Raw genomic sequence first — 17,622 nt, forward strand, 5'->3', positions numbered from 1 at the left:
AGCTAATTCAGATAGAAAGAAACATGTCAACATTTTTCTGAAGTCATTCAAGATGCTGCAAGATAGTTGAATCCCACATTGTTATTTTTCTTGTGCTATTTGAAATGGACAATTAACTAAGAATAGCCTTGGCAAAAGATGCACTTATACACTGCTAAGATGAACACCAAAATGCAGCGATTTCTCCTAAAAGTCTATACCTCATTATCTTATGTCTAGTTTTGACACATTAACCTTATTGCTTTACTGATATTTAATATTAGTTGGATGTGTCAGAACTAGTTATCAAGAGTATATGTCATTCAAATGGCTTCCAGTGTGATTAAAACTTAGCAACCAATGGCAAGAAAGAAAAACCTCTGCATGGTATTTTCATAACTAAAAAATTCAAAAAGAAAACAACTTAGCAACCACTGGAATCCAACAAGTCCATCATCACAACTAACATGGAATCAAAATATCAAGTAGGTTCTTACATAAAAAGACAAAAAAACTAGTGATTTCAGTCAAATATTATATATGTTTGCAATATTCACTTGCTAAGTAGAAAACAGTGCTTTGTGAAATAGCAGGTAGATTGCTTTGTGAGTGCTTTTCTGTATGGTTTTAAAATCAAGCAGAGGAGTGTTTGCATAGCTGGTGTGGTGCTAGGTTTCTATGTAACCAGGATAAGGTCATTGAGATAATTTTTATTTCACATTCCTCAACTCTAAAGTATGGATGAGAAACAATCAATATAAAAGGAGGTTACTGAGTACTGTTTATAAAATAAGTGGTGAATAGTTATAACTACTGCACACATATGTTACATAAAAGTAGCAGTCTTTTACATTCCTAGATGCATGAAAATTGGTTTGTTTTGTCCATGCCATACGGACTATGAGAAGGAAACCTGACAATCTTGCAGTTTTGTGTGTTACTGTACCAGCAAGTATTATTCTTTGACACCACAGGGAAAGTTACTGAGCTCTATGGACTTGAAGAAACCACTCTTAAAACCTGCAGTTTTCAATTGTACATCAGAATTACTTGGGAACTTTTCTTAAAACTTCCTGTTCTTTTTAGGGCATAAAAATTCTTTTAAAAGTATTTGCTTTGTTGTCTTTGAAATTCTAACAAGTGGATGAAGTAAGGTAAAGATAAAAGAGGACATATTAGCTCCCATAGTGAATTTAAAGATTGATTCATCAGCTCTATTTCCTAATCTCTCCTCGAAGCCCTTTGCTCTATCTCTTCATTGGTGCTGAGTTCAAGCACACCCGACAGATTGCCTTCATAACTTTGTTGCTGGTCATATCGGCAAGACTGTGAAGTTAGAAAGGCATGGATATTCTGAATATGGACAGATCTTCTGTAGTAAAATAATGAATTTGAGTCTGTTTGACAAAATTCACAATTTCAGTCATTAGTCAGCAAGTGCCAGTCTTCAAGTAGTGCAAACCCATTCTGCCAAGTGACACACACCCACTTTCAGTTCTTAACAACCTGATGACAAGGCCTTGGCTTTCCAAAGCCATCTGATAATAAGCGATGACAAATTGAGCTTTGTGGTACTCTCTGAACTTTCTGTATTTAGTAAATAACACATATGGAAGTATTGGTAACTTTCAAATCATTTCAAACACTTATTTTGAAACATTGTAATTTTGACTATTGACTTTTATGTTCACATCAGATAGATGGTATACATATTATTCTGTGGACCATTTTGGCTAGAAAAAACAATTTAAAATTTCAGACATACTGAAGACTAAATACTACATATTCATTAATTTTCATTGTTATATTTTTATTTAAAAGCTAGCTCCAACTTCATTACCAATATGACAAGTAGTTTAAACCCAAATATGACTGTTCTGAAGTCCTTATTTTAAATCTATTGAAAGCCATTTCAGATTTTAAAATGATAAGGGCACTTGTAACACCTAGTGAGAAATAGTGTATTGTCAAGTTTAGTCAAAATTCCTTTAATCTGGCATTAGAACTGTTTATTTCCATTTTGCAAACAATTTTTAATTTTAAATTCATTTTCAGTTTTTATAGTAATTAAATAACTGTAATATTGAAAAGAATTTAAAATGTGACATAAAATACTCAAAGGTGTAATTTTACAAATCTGTGGACTCTGCATTTGCAATTAGCATCAAAGTAGAGTTTCAATTTTTATGTATGCTATTCCATTTTCAGTAATCTGTCAGTAATTTATCTCAGTAATTCATTCTATGATAATTTATAACACTAAAGGCTAAAGCCACTTGCCTTAAATCTTGTAAGATAGCACTTAAATAGAAAAATACCTATCACAACCCTCATTCTATAATTTTAAGCACATCAGTGAATTTTTATCAGCCACTTATTGAAACTCCTGTTTTTCACTAGAGAGCATGCAATGTAACAAGGATAATATTTTTAGATACTAAGTATGAAAAACTCAGATTTGACCACTATCACACAGATTTGGATAAATGTTTTTATCTCTAAATTCCTATTTCCTTATCTTAAAGAAGGTAGATGACAACAGTATATTAACTAAGAATTTCCTACTGTGAGCTAACATAGTGCTAAACAACTAATACATGTAGTTTTCATTTAATTCGTCTCAATTGTGTAATAATTTTTCTTCTTGTAGAAATGAAAATAATGTAAGTACCATATTAATAAACAGATTATAGAGCATTATACCAATCATGTTTAATACAATTAAATATGTTTTGATCTTAAATCCATATATATCTACGGCTAATAATATCTACCTCAATGACATTGTTAAAATATTTTTCCATGAAATATAAAATGATATAAAATGGTAGCTATATTAATAGTGATTTAAGTTAACATTATTGAAAGTATTGAAGGTAAATTAGACATTCAACAGTACTCAACTTTAAAGTATAAAAATAAGAAGAAAATTCTCTCCTTGAATTCGATCACCTTTCGAAATTTTGAATTACTCAGATCAATAAGGACACAGTGCTCATTAAAAAGCATTTAGACCAGGATGGAAGGCATTATGAATAGCTAAAATCATGTCACTTAAAACTTACTGAAGCATGATATTTAATTATTTACTGTGTTGCTTACCAATAAAATGAATAGAGTTGTATGGATTTAATAGCACTACACATATATGTGTGCTTTTAAAAGGCAAGTTAAATTGAAAATAATATATTGTCTCATAGCAGGCTTTATATATGTACACATATTTCCTATATGTATATGTTGTTATAAATTCAGTAGATGGATAGATTATAGACAATAGATAGATGGGTAGTTAATGGATGATAGGTAAATATTTGGCATATAGATATATAGACAGAAAACAGATAGTTGATTAAACAGATAGTAGACAGATACACAGACACATAGATATACACATAGTTAGATAGACATACAGATATTAATTATCTGGCTAATAGATCTATGAGAGATTATAGGTTAAAGAGAGCTGATAGATCAAAAACAGACTGATTTTTTTCTTAAATTTATCATAAATGGAGGAACAACTGACTATCAATTCATAAAAATTAGCCTTGTGTTAATTTAACATAATAAAAAAATAACAACACAAAAAATACCAAGTACTTGGGATTCCTATCCTTGCTCTTTTGTTGTTTTGTTTATGTCTAGATCCTATGTTAGAAATTTGGACAAATATAGATATTTTTGTTTGTTTCATTTAACTTGTGAAAAGGGGAAAGGGGTCACTTAGTTAATTACTAACCACAGCTTTAGCTCTGTTCATCACAATGTGGTGCTCAGAAAATATTTTCTAAACTGGTGGGTTTTAACAACACTTCATGTAGCAAAATATTCAGATTACATTACAGAAAAATTATAGCTTTGTGTGTTGATAATTGTTCTGAAATATAATACTCTGGAACTTCATCGGGGCAGACAGACCAAACGCTTGGAAAAATATTTTTAACTATAGACTAAATTGGAGTATAATATACAATAACTAACAAACAACTACAACTACTAACTTTTTTTTTTTGCCGGTCCTGGGGCTTGAAGTCAGGGCCAGAGCACTGTCCTTGACCTTCTTTTGCTCACGTCTAGCATTTTTCTGCTTGAGCCACAGCTTCACTTTTGGAATTTTGGTAGTTTATTGGAGATAAGAGTCTCATGAACATCACTGACTGGGCTGACATTGAACCACAATCCTCAGATCTCAGCATCCGGAGTAGCTAGGATTACAGGCATTAGTCTCCAGTACTCGGATTGCAATTGATTTTTAGTGAACAATCCTTCTGTTACCAAGTTAATTCTATATCAAATTTAAAGTATTTAATAGCATTGAAAGGTTTGACATATATTGTGTTTACCTGTTTGTGCTCTAATTTTATTTCTACTCATGCTTTTATTTGGGTATGCTAAGACTATATTTCCCTTACACAGTGTTAACTGAAAATAGCTGGAAACAGCAGGACCTGGTCAGCTATTATATTTATTCAAACGAAGGAGGAGGTAAATGTAAATATTATTTGTAATTTTTGTAATCTATTATTCTCAATTAATCATATAATATATACCATTTTTAGACTACCTAGATGTACAGATGTTTGACGGTGTGAAACAAATGAATTTAATAAAATGCACATTATCCAAGATTCATGTTGTTACACTTAGCTATTCTGCTGAAAGAAATAAGCAAGGTAACAGAGATTAATTTACAGAATGGGAGAAGAAATTTTCCTTGAGAAATCCAAAATATGATCTTAAACTACCTCAGGGTATGAATTTAATTAAGATTATTTAAAGTTGGTATTGCTCCTTTATGAATTTTATAAGCAAATACAAATATTTCATCCTTCTCTTCTTCCTCTTGAAAACTCCTGGCTTCAGGAATTTCTAGCAGTAAAGCTTCAAGAATAATAGCATAATAATGATAAAAGAAAATCAATAAACAACCAAAAAGGACAAAGGAAAAAATGAGGCTGATATACACAAAAAATTCAGATATAAAAATTATATATACGATGATTATAACATATTAACCTTATGATTATAACAAAGATATTGAAATGAAAAATTAGTAATGTTGATTACAAATGGAAAGCAAAATTCTAGAAATCAACAATATAATATGTATATATAAACTTAATTGATGTGTTTAATGGTAGAATAAGTATTGGCTGAGGAAATTTGTGCTTGTTCTGATATAAAGAAATTTTATACAATATGCTTCACTGTGAATCAAAAAGGCAAATGTTAGGAAAACATTGACTTCAGATATAAATTGAAGTATAAATACCTGGTATAACTCAATTTGAGTATCCAGAAGAGCATGAGAAAAAAAGAAAAATACTGAAAGAACACACGATTCAACAATAAAGTGAAAAAAAATTCTTTGTTGAAAAATAAAACAGGTGCCATATTTCTAAAGGCTGTCTAATTCCTTCTCAAAAATAGAAAGCCTAGACACTCAGAATTACACTATGCAAACTCCTGAAAACAAAAGGAAAGACCCGAAAGCATCAAAAAAATAACAAAATGATCCATTTAAGTTGAATTAATGGTAAACTGATTTGTGAATTTTGTATGAGAAATGTCTTCCTTATTTTATTAAAAATATATTTTATAGGCAGTACTTTAAATCTGATTTTCATTCGTGTATATTAATTATGTAGGGAATTCATTGTGATGTCTGCATATGTACATAAAGAGCATTCTAATCAACTTGCTCCCTTCATCATACACTCTCTCTTTTCAGGAAAACTTCAACAGATTTCATTGTTCTATTTTATACACATATGCACACACACACATATGTAAAGCATTTTAACCTTATCTAACTTCAACCCTCTCTTTCACAGTCTTTTCCCTTCTACTGATACCTATTGCCCCACAAACTGTTTTACATTCCTGTCAATTAACCATTATTGCTTATTAATTTAAAAAATAATTACATTATTTTACTTACAAAATATAGATGAATAGTTGAAATGTAGATGATATAAATATAGGTACAGAAACAAATATGGTGAGATAGATGGACATAGATAGAGAGATATACAGATGAGAGTTAGATGGAGAATAAAGTTGTATTGTAGTTACAGGTGGAGGTCCCAATCTTTTTAGTTGAAATAATAGCTTCTTGAATACAGTAAAGGTTTCAATGTACTTAGAAAAATGAATAACAATCTCAGATTTAATACCTCTCAATGGCACTTCATATGGACAGAACCTGATAAAACGAATAAAAAAGAACAAAATAAACATCAAGATGATACACACACACACACACACACACACACACACACACACACACACACACATATGAATTTTTTCTTAAAATAAGGGATTTTTTTCATGAACAGTGGAGATTTTGAAGTAATGTTGTATGTGTCTTACTTTTCTAGTCAATAAAATTCATTTGGTGATTTCAGTGCCATGTATCTTGTACTTACATTTTTATAATTTGAGGAGGGGAAGGGAAATCAAAAATGCTGAAACAAGGATTCAGGTTGACTCATTGTAACAATGAGACTTACAAAACACTATGTTGAAAATGAACTTTACAACTTTGTGGGGGGGGGAGAAGTTGGAGAGGTGCGGAAGGAAGGAATGGTAGGGGAAAAACAAAGGAGGGGTAAAAATGCTCCATAGGAAATGTACTCATTACCTTACTTGTGTAACTGTAACTCCTCTGTACAGTATCTTTACAATAAAAAATAGAGAGAGAGATATATTTTACTTCGTTAGAAATAAAAATAAAGATTTCGGAGTCAAAGCAGACACCCTTAAAACAGTACAGGATGGAACAAGAGAAACCCCAGGTCTCCTTGGCACAGGCTGAAATTTTCTTAATAGAGACCCAAAAACACAACAAATCAAAGAAAGGTTCGACAAATGGGATTGCATGAAGCTGCAGAGCTTCTGCATGGCAAAGGACATATAGAAAGCCCACAGATTGGGAGAAGATCTTCACTAGCCATACAAAGGACAAGGGTCTCATATCTAAAATGTAATTGGAGCTCAAAAAATTAAATCCCCCAACAACAAATCTTCAAAGAAACAACTGCCCAATAAATAAGTGGGCTAAAGACTTAAAGAGCAACTTCTCTAAAGAGGAAATAAGAATGGCCAATAGATACATGAAGAAATGCTCAACCTCTCTAGCCATAAAAGAAATGCAAATCTAAACAACATTGAGATTCCACCTCACCCCAGTTAGAATGGCTAAAATCAAGAACTCGTATAACAACAGATGCTGGAGGGCATTTGGTCAGAAGGGAGCCCTACTGCATAGTTGGTGGGAGTATAAACTTGTTCAACCTCTTTGGGAAGCAGTATGGAGGTTAATCAAAAGACTCCACATAGAGCTCCCCTATGACCCAGCAATCCCACTTTTGGGCATTTACCCAAATGATCACAAACAAGACCCTACTAAAGCTACCAGCACAACTATGTTTATTGCAGCATTACTGACCATAGCTACAATATGGAACCAACACAGATACCCCTCAGTAGATGAATGGATCAAGAAAATGCAGTGTATATATATATACACACAATGGAAATCTATGCCTCCATTAGAAAGAATGTCACAGCCCCATTTGTTAGCAAATGGAAAGACTTGGGAAAAATTATATTAAGTGAAGTGATCCAGGCCCAAAGAAACATAGGTCCCATGGTTTCTCTTATTTGCAATAACTACTATATGTCTGGGACAAGCAGAAAAGGTCAAAAGCTATGTACAAATGACCAGATATGATGATGTTAAGCGAAATGAACCCCAAGACAGAGACACAAGTGGTTCTTTTCTTTCTTGCTATTGTTTCTAACGTATATATAATGTACCATGTGATTTTTTGTTTTCTCTATGTTTCTCCCCCATGTTTTTTCTGTTTCTCCTCCCTTTTCACTGTATTTGATGTTGGTGCCCTGCATCTTGTATATACACTTCTCTAATTTGGGGAGGGGAAGGGAAAAAACAAAATGCTTAAATAGGGATACAGGTTGACCCATTGTAACAATGAGATGTACAAGATACTATGTTGAAAACGAACTTTACAATTTAGGCAGAGGAGTGGGGTAGTGTAGTTGTGGAGATGGGAAGGAATGGATGGTAGGGGAAAAACAAAGGAGGAGGTAACAATGTTTGATAGGAAATGTGCTTAATGTAACTGTAACCCCTCTGTACAGTATTTTTACAATAAAAACATTAAAAATAAAAATGTAAAAATCAAATGTAAAAAAAATGAAGAAGAAGCTGTGGTAAGTGTAGGGATTTTTTGCAGACATGTTTATACACACATATTTTGAAAGGCATGATCTAGAGACAAAATGTGTGAATTAGTACGTATGCAAATGATTCATATAATCATGGACATTGACGGAATTACCGGAAGAGAGAACTTAAAAAGGAACCAGGTGTTTCAGGCCTCTAATCCTAGCTATTCAGGAGGCTGGGATCTGAGGAGCTTGGTTCAAACCTAGCCCACGAAGGAAAGTCTGTGAGATTCTTATCTCCAATTAGTCTCCAGAATACCAAAAGTGATGTTGTGGCTCAACAGGGTTGAGTGCTAGCCTTGAGCAAAAGGGAGTTCAGACCCTACAACAGACAAAAAAAAGGAAAAAAGGAAAAAAAAGAAAATGAAAGTTAAAAGGACATAAGATACGAATGTATGTGAATGAATGTGATTAATATGGAGGAACTGTACAATTAATAAGTAACCTTAGTAACTTGGTGAAAATCTGAATTCAGTTCTCTGAAGTGTAAATAAATTCATAGCATTGAGTCCATCTAACCCTTACTTTCCATAAATTGTGTTATTAGTTGCCAACAGTGTTTAATGGACATTTATGTTCAAAGGAAGTAAGGATAGGTCATGTGAAGTCGTACAATATAAGTGATATTTAGTTATTTGTAATGACCATAATAGTCACTTGTATTTATTTTCATTCAAAATAATATAATAAAGGGTTAAAGGTTTCTCTGTATCTGCTTTGAACATTTATATAGCTTACATACTAATAAAAGAATTAGAAAATACATAAATAGGATACAATTCTAATAAAATTAGAGATAAAAAGGAATGAAGGTACAAAGTGACTCTAAAGAGATGTGCCAGTGAAGATATAGAGGCAAGAGTGGAGGAGGTCTTGCAAACATCTGAAAAAATGAATTTTATAAAGCCTAAGTTTTTGGGGGAGACTGGAACACAGCTGGCAAAGAAGGATGTGATTCCATTTCACTAAAAGAAATTAAACTGTACGTAGAGAAATGGCAGCAGAATTGTCTGTCTGGGGGGTATTTGTAAAAAGCAAACAAAAAGACATGAATCTTTTCTCCAAACCATAGATCAAGTGGAATTGTCACTATTAAAGTGTCATGGGAGAATTTAAAAGTTGAATTTAGATAAATGGGCAGGCACAAAAAGACACCAAACAAACAGGAATCTTTTTTAAAAAATTTATCTTAAAGGATAGCTTAAAATATTCACAGTTATATCCAGGTTAACATTAATGTCCCTTTATTTAAATGCTAATCTTAATTTCTTCTCCTCAATGTGGAAGACTGTGCTATGTGTTCCTTAGATGGATATAAACATAAACATAAACATAGACATAAACCTTAGATAGACACAGAGCATCACATCATCAGAAATTTTCAGTGAAAGGAGTCAGGGTTCAAAACTGTAATATATGAAAATCATGAGTGGAAGGAATGTAGTCTAGGCCTGTGCCAGCAATACATAGAAGATACACTCCAAATCAGAATGGATTGGAGGTACAGCTTAAGTGACATACTGTCTGCCTAGCAAATGCATGGCCCTGTATTCTTTTGTTAGATTTGCTAGAATCTAACCAAAAGAAATAATTAGTCAAACCAACGAGCCTTATATTAAAAATAATTTTGTTGTCAACAAAATGGTGAGACAAAGGACAAAGGGTAACCCAATGCAACAGGGATACTTATAAGACAATATGCAGGAAATGATCTTTACAACTTGCGAGGGGGGGGTAATGGGGTGGGGGGACAGTCTTACAATTCAGTATGTAGATCTCCTGTAATTTCCACTCATGGATATTTCAATTCTCATTAATATATTTCAGATAACCAAGTATAATGCCATTCACAAATCAAGGAATCAAAAATAATAATTGTTTTAATTTATAGTTATTCATTGCATATTCTTTTGGTTTCAAACTAAATCATTCATTCTGGTAATGAGCAGATTTTAAAATTTGACAGCATTTTAATTGTGCATGTATTTTTCTTTCTTTTCTCTTTTTTTTTGGGGGGGGGGGTCCGGTCGTGGGGCCTGAACTCTGGGTCTGGGCGCTGTCCCTCAGCTATTCAGCTCAAGGCTAGCACTCTACCACTTGAGCCACAGCGCCACTTCCAGCTTTTTTTCTTTTTGCTTATTGGTGCTGAGGAATCGAACCCAGGGCCTCATGCATGCAAGGCAAGCGCTCTATCACTGAGCCACCTTCCCAGTCCCTGTGCATGTATTTTTCTAATCTTTAAGTGAGAAAAACCTACAATTATTTAACCTACAATTATTTAATAGAACTTTGTAATCATTCACTGTGTTTTTATTGTTTTTGAATTTTTATTTTATTTGTCCCATTTCCTTTTACCTTCCTTAGTAACAGATTTTGGTGGGTTTCACTGTGCCATTTTCATACTTATATAATTCTGTAATATTTAATGTTACTTTTACCTGTGATGCTGAAAGACATTATGTAAAATGAAATCTCAAATTAAAATGTTCAGCAATACAGAAGCTAATCTGACTCCAGAGCCATAGGCTCAAATATGTGCAAATAGTCCAAGACAGGTTTAAAGTAGCTAGTGAGCATCTCAGCATTTTCCTCAGAAATGGACATCCTAAACAATAATATGCCTTCTTTGTTGATCACTGCATATTTACACCTATATTCTTCTGAGCAGTAAATCATATTGGAAAAACATTTGCCTGTAAGCCTGTGAAGGCACATTCTAAGACGGCAGTACCTTGTCAGCACATTTACAGATACCATTATTAGAGTGAGCATGTGATTGATGAGAAGAAGCACTAAGTTAGAGTTGAAAATTTCCACAGGCAAGTTGTGCCGAACCCCAGGCAACTGCATTCAGTATTCATAAGGTCCATGCCCAGAGTGGATAGATGCTGCTTTTGTTTAAGAAAATGTCAGAAGATTTTTTTTTAGCAAAGTAGTATAGCTGTAAGGAAAGTATAATTAATTCCTTACTTAACATTTATTAATAGCTAAATTTAAACTGTCACTATTTCCAAGTATCTAATGGTATTGAAGCACTTGTAAGATCCTCTGAATAGCGCTTTATCTGATCCTAAAGGTGCAATGTATTTCTGAAACTCAGATCAAAAACTTACCATGACTCAATAGGTAAAAACAAAAGCTGTGTGGAGAAAATTATAAAACAAGTGAGTAGATTAACCATATTCACTTACAATTTGTTAAATTAAGAAAATAACTTACAATTAAATGGGTATATAATATAGCTCATGTTCAGAATAGCAGAAACAGCAGTATAATATATAAATATTCTCAACTTTAATAAAATGAAATTGCAAAATATGGAATATCAATATGGAGCAAACAGCTCACTGGTAAACTAATACTTATTTACAACTGAGAGAGGATATAGGGAAATGCCATTTTACTAGGCTAGTAGTAGTTGCTATTGCCTATTTTCTTATTTAATTGTAATGGTTTATGAATGGCATTCAATTAATAAGGATATATAAAATCAGATTATGTTGCTAGGCCTTTAATCCTAGCTACTCAGGAAGCTAAGAACTGAGGATCACAGTTTCATGCCAACTTGGGCAGGAAGGCTTGTGAGCCTCTTGTCTCCAATTCACTACTAAAAAACAGAAGTAGAGCTGTGGCTCAAGTGATAGATAATTAGCTTTGAACAACAAGAACAACAAAAATTAGGGACAATACATTGGCTCTGCGTTCAAACCCCAGGACCAGTACAAAAGATTCATTTCTTCTCTTTTCGTCCGGCACGCCACTGAAGACTCCAGTGTTGCCATGGGTCGCCACCCTGCCTGGTGTTACTGGTATTGTAAGAACAAGCCATACCCAAAGTCTCACTTTTGTCAAGATGTCCCTGATGCCAAGATCTGCATCTTTGACCTGGGGCCAAAGAAGGCAGAAGTGGATGAGTTCCCACTTTGTGGGCCCATGGTGTCAGATGCATATGAGCAGCTCTCTCCTCTGAAGTCCTGGAGGCTGCCCGTATTTGTGCCAACAAGTATATGATAAAAAGTTGAGGTAAAGATGGCTTTCATATTCGAGTACGACTGCATCCTTTCCACGTCATTCGCATCAACAAGATATTGTCCTGCGCTGGGGCTGACAGGCTCCAGACAGGTATGCGGGGTGCCTTTGGGAAACCCCAGGGCACTGTGGCCAGGGTTCACATTGGTCGGGTAATCATGTCCATCTGCACCAAGCTGCAGAATAAAGAACATGTAATTGAGGCCTTAGGCAGGGCCAAGTTCAAGTTCCCTGGTCCTCAGAAGATCCACATCTCCAAGAAGTGGGGCTTTACCAAGTTTGAAGTTTGAAGACATAGTAACTGAGAAGCACCTCATCCCTGATGGCTCTGGAGTCAAATACATCCCGAATCGTGGTCCTCTGGATAAGTGGCGAGCCCTGCACTCATGAAGGTCTCCACCCAATGAGCTTTATCACCCCCACTTTAATCATCCCAATAAAACTTGCATTATGTCTAAAAAAAATTCATTTCTTGCTAGCATAATCTTCAACAATAGATAGCATGTAATATGTTATCTAATTTGAAAGAAAAAAATAATTTTAAAATATTGGATTATGTTTTCGTGTTAATGATAATCATATATAGGCTTAGCTTCGTGTCTTTTATATTTTTATTGTTGTGAATTTATTTTAGGTATGAGAGTGCATGGATATGTATACGTGGAAGTGCATGTACTATTGAAAGGTGTGGTGAAGAATACCTGTAATCTCAGTTACCTTGGACTCAGAAACGGGGAGATCACAAATTGAAGACCAGTCAATTAGATTCTTTATCAAGAACAAGATAAATGCCAAAGGAGTGGAGATATAATACAAGGAGTAAAACAAGTGAGGTGTTAGAGTCTCAGATTCAATCTCAGGACTGAAGAAAAATTAATAGAGAAATAGATTCTGTGTGGAAGTAGTATATCTTTTATTTCTCCTTGCTCTATCTTTCAATAATGAAAACTAATTGATTTTGCCATAACGCTGGCATACATGCTTCTAACTTACGAATAAGGAAAGGAGTAGAAATTTAGCTACATTGTAAAGTAAAATAGCAGAAGGCTGTTAATATTAAATAATTATTTTCATAAGTTGTTATAATAGCCCTATTGACTCATCTCCTCTTGTCTTAATGGCCTTATTGTGCATAAAATGACCTCTGAAAAAAATTCAGTGTGCTCAGTGTTTACTTATTCTTTATCTTTGAATGCACACTTAATTTCAAACACATCCCAATGACATAAATGACACAGTAAGTAGTTAAGCATTTGGATAAACTCATTTTACAAAAGAAAAAAATAAATTGCATGACATATCTAAATGTAATATGAAAGTTTAAGAACACAGCATAAAAATGTTGAAATAGCTTTTACTCTGTTGTGTCTGTTATTTATATTTACAAAGTGAGAATTACATGAAACAATAAAAGCAAATATCCAGGACACAGTACACATTACACACTAGATGATTAATGAGTATTTATTGATAAGCAATATTGCCTAAGTATCCAAAAGGTCTTCCAAATTAAAGTATTTTATATTGCAAAATTGTTCCATTTTTCAATAATCTGTAGATAAACTATAACAAAAATTGTTCAGTGTCTGTAGGCTGAAATTTATCTTCCTAAGGCCTTCCCATACACAGGCAAATCTGTATCGATTTTGTGATTTAAGCATTGGCCAATGGACTCAATACAATTTCCCACTGGCTTTGTTGAATTGTACTATATGCTATGTCTTTCAAATTGTTACTGGGTATTACTTTTCCCAGAGGAATATATCAGCATATACACTTTCAATTACTTCCTATTATCTATAAAATATTCTCACATTTTGTTTTTGATTCCTTTAAAGAAAAGCTACCTAACGCAACTCAATAATTTCCTTGAAACTTTCGCCAGTTCCATTGTTACTAATTTCTCTATCACTAGAGTTTACCTCTCTGTGCTCTAGAGTTCATATTTATAATTCTTCAATTCATTCCTACAATTTTTCTTTTGGTCAGCAAGCAAGTCCCTTTAATAATTGCAAATTCTGTTTTGAGCAGCAAATACTCTTAAAAGGATGACTTGCCTTAATATGTTTAAATTTTACATATAAAAACTGATATCTATTCCTATCTTCTTATTTAATTTCACTAAAAATGAGTGATAAGGATAATTTACTGATACTATTTTTAACTTAATTCAAGAATAATAAAGGGAAATAACAAAATGCTGAAACAAGGATACAGGTTAACCATTGTAACAATAAATGTGCAAGATACTGTGTTGAAAACAAACTTTACAACTTCTGGGTGGGGGAGAGGGAGGAGTTGGGGAAGTGAGGAGGGAAGGGATGGTAAGGGTAAAACAAAGGAGAGGTAACAATGCTCCATAGGAAATGTACTCATTACCTTACTTGTGTAACTGTAACCCCTCTGCACAGTATCTTTACAATAAAAATATATGTTAAAAATAGTAAGCAATAGGCACAACATATCCCTATCAAATTAGTGATTAAGTTTTAAAGCTGTTAGAGAAATTTAACAGATAGAAAAAAAGTTCTAGAATAAAAACATGGGTTTCTTTAAGACAGTAGTATGTTTCCCTTGTAGATAACAAATGCCACTCTAAAAAAATGCAAATGCATTAAAATTAGATTTATGAAAGGAAAATTATGAAAACAACTCCAATTGCAGTAGCCTCAAAAAAAAACACCTAGGAATTAACTTAACCAAATATGTAAAAGATCTTTATAGCAAAAACTAAAAAAAAAATCTGAAGAAAGAATCAGAGGACACCAGGAAATGTAAAGAACTTCTAGGATCAATATTGTGAAAATAACCCTATGGCCAAAAATGATATACAAATTCAGTGCAATACCCATCAAAATGATGGGTATTGAGATAAAGATAGATGTTCTTGAGATAGAGAAAAAAATCGCGTATATATATGTAATTACATATATATATGTGTGTGTGTGCAGAGAAAGACAGACAGAGAGAGAGAGAGAGAGAGAGAGAGAAACAACAAAAGACCTAGAATAGACAAAACAAAAAAAACAAATCGTTTAAATAGGGAAGGTGGATCCATTGCAACAATGAGATGCACAAGTCGTTATGTGGAAAATCGAACTTTACAACTTTGCTGGGGAGTGAGACGGGATGGGGGGAGGATTGGTTGCGAGGGGGGGGGGGAAGATTGGGATGCAAAGGGGAAACAAAGAAGGAGGCTACAATGCTTGATAAGAAATGTACTCATTTTCTTGCCCATGTAATTGTAACCCCTCTGTACAGTATTTTCACAATAAAAAAAAATTCTAGGCATAAAAGCAATGTGAGCAGTATGGCAATACTAGATTTCAAACTCTAGTACATGGGTATTAGCACAAAAAATAGACCTGACGATCAATGGAAGAGATTAGAAGACCCAGAAATAAAACTACATACTTAAAGTCATCTGATATTTGATAAAGGAACCAAAGATCTATAGTGGATAAAGCATAGGCTCTTCAACAAGTGGTGTTGGGAAAACTGGGCAACCATATGCAGAAAACTAAAAATGGAACCTTGCTTGTCACCGTGAACTAATATCAACTCAAAGTAGATCAAACTCCTCAACATCAGAGTGAAACTCTGAAACCACTGCAAGAGAGAGTAGGAGAAAACCTTAGAACTTAGAGGTATAGGCAGGAACTTCTTGAATAGAGTCCCAGGAGCACAGCAGATAGAAGAAAGACTCACCAGGTGCAACTACATTAAAATAAAAAGGTTGTACAGAACTAAGGACATAGTTACTAAACTAGAAAGAAAGCCAACCAACCACTTGGGAAAAGATCTTTTACTAAAGCATCTCTTCATAAGTATATAAAATAACCTATTAATGAGACAAACTCCAAAGATATAGAAACAAAGGGATTTTTTATAAGGTTTTTTCTTTTCCTTATATACAGTAGATTCACATGCATATCTGTGGGAGGGTAGGGAGGCATGACACAGAACTCTGGGAAATAAAGGATGAAAAAGTGCCACAGTGTAGCACACTGGACATTGATAAAAGTGAACAATACAACTCATGGGTGAAAAAGGGAGGGAGGAAATGGGAGAAATGAGGTAACAGATGACATTAAAAGAAAGAAAATATAACCTGATGCCTGTAAATGTAGCCCCTCTGTATATCACCTCTATAATAACAATAAAATAAATTTTAAAAATATATGTATGATATTAAGACTCTACATGAAGACATTTAAAAAACTAAGACACAATTTTGATATATATCTAAAAATATATAATAAAAATAAAAATATGATTAAATTAAATAAGGGATTTATAATTCACAGTAGCATAGATTTCATAGATACTATTATTAGCTGATATTGCAGGATGTATTAAACAGTAGAATGCATAAAGTGCTTATGTTACATTTGTAAATGTTTGTCATCTACACAGTGGCCTATATCTTAATCTCATAATAATGTTAATTTGACTGAATTATCACACTTAGAAATGTAGCTGAAATGCTTTGCTTTAAAGGAAATTGTAAAAGTGTAGAAAAGTGGGGTTACAGTTATAGAAGTCAGATAATGAGTAAATTTCTTTTTTAGCAGTGTTACCCACTCCCTCATTTTCCTCTCACGTCTCCCCTCCCCCACAATTCCTGCCTCTGGCTCCCTTCCCTCCAAGGAGTAAAGTTCATTTCCTGCATAGTGTCTTTTGATTATCATCATTGCATTAGTTAAAATTTTGTACCACTGTTTCTGTGATTTCCCTTCCCTTCCCCAAGTCAGATAAACTTCTGTACGAGACAAAGGGTACAGAAATAAAGTGACAGCAGAGAACAAACCAATGGAGAAATAGAAAGAAAGAAAAAGATCTTTTTTTTATTTTTTTCATTCATGGGACTTGAACTCCGATATCAAACCAACTCAGATGCCCCTCAGTAGATGAATGGATCAAGAAAATGTGGTATATATACACAATGGAATTCTATGCCTCCATCAGAAAGAATGACATTGCCCCATTTGTGAGGAAATGGAAAGACTTGGAAAAAATTATATTAAGTGAAGTAAGCCAAGCCCAAAGAAACATAGGTCCCATGGTTTCCCTTATTTGCAATATCTAGTATATATATGAATCAAGCAGAAAAGGACAGATAAAGTGATGTTAGGGAAATGAACCCTAAGATATGTATTCAAATGTTTTTTTTTTCTTTCATGTGATTGTCTCTAACGCATTTATAATATTATTTTTTTGTTGCTTTGTATGTCCCTCCCCCACAGTATAACCCGTGCTTTCACTGTATTTGGTGTTGGTATAATTTGTGGAGGGGAAGGGGAAAAACTAGTAGTTTATATAAGGATACAGGTGGACCTGTTGCAACAATGAGAAGTA

General features: G+C 33.6%; 1 pseudogene; it reads left to right on the forward strand.

Moving 5' to 3' along the window:
• The first annotated feature begins 11,996 nt into the window (after positions 1–11,996).
• Positions 11,997–12,704, forward strand: LOC122106732 (annotated as a pseudogene).
• Positions 12,705–17,622: the final 4,918 nt, after the last annotated feature.

The sequence above is a fragment of the Dipodomys spectabilis genome, unplaced genomic scaffold (genome assembly GCF_019054845.1).
Source record: "Dipodomys spectabilis isolate Male_0828 unplaced genomic scaffold, ASM1905484v1 ptg000043l, whole genome shotgun sequence".
Lineage (NCBI taxonomy): Eukaryota > Metazoa > Chordata > Mammalia > Rodentia > Heteromyidae > Dipodomys > Dipodomys spectabilis.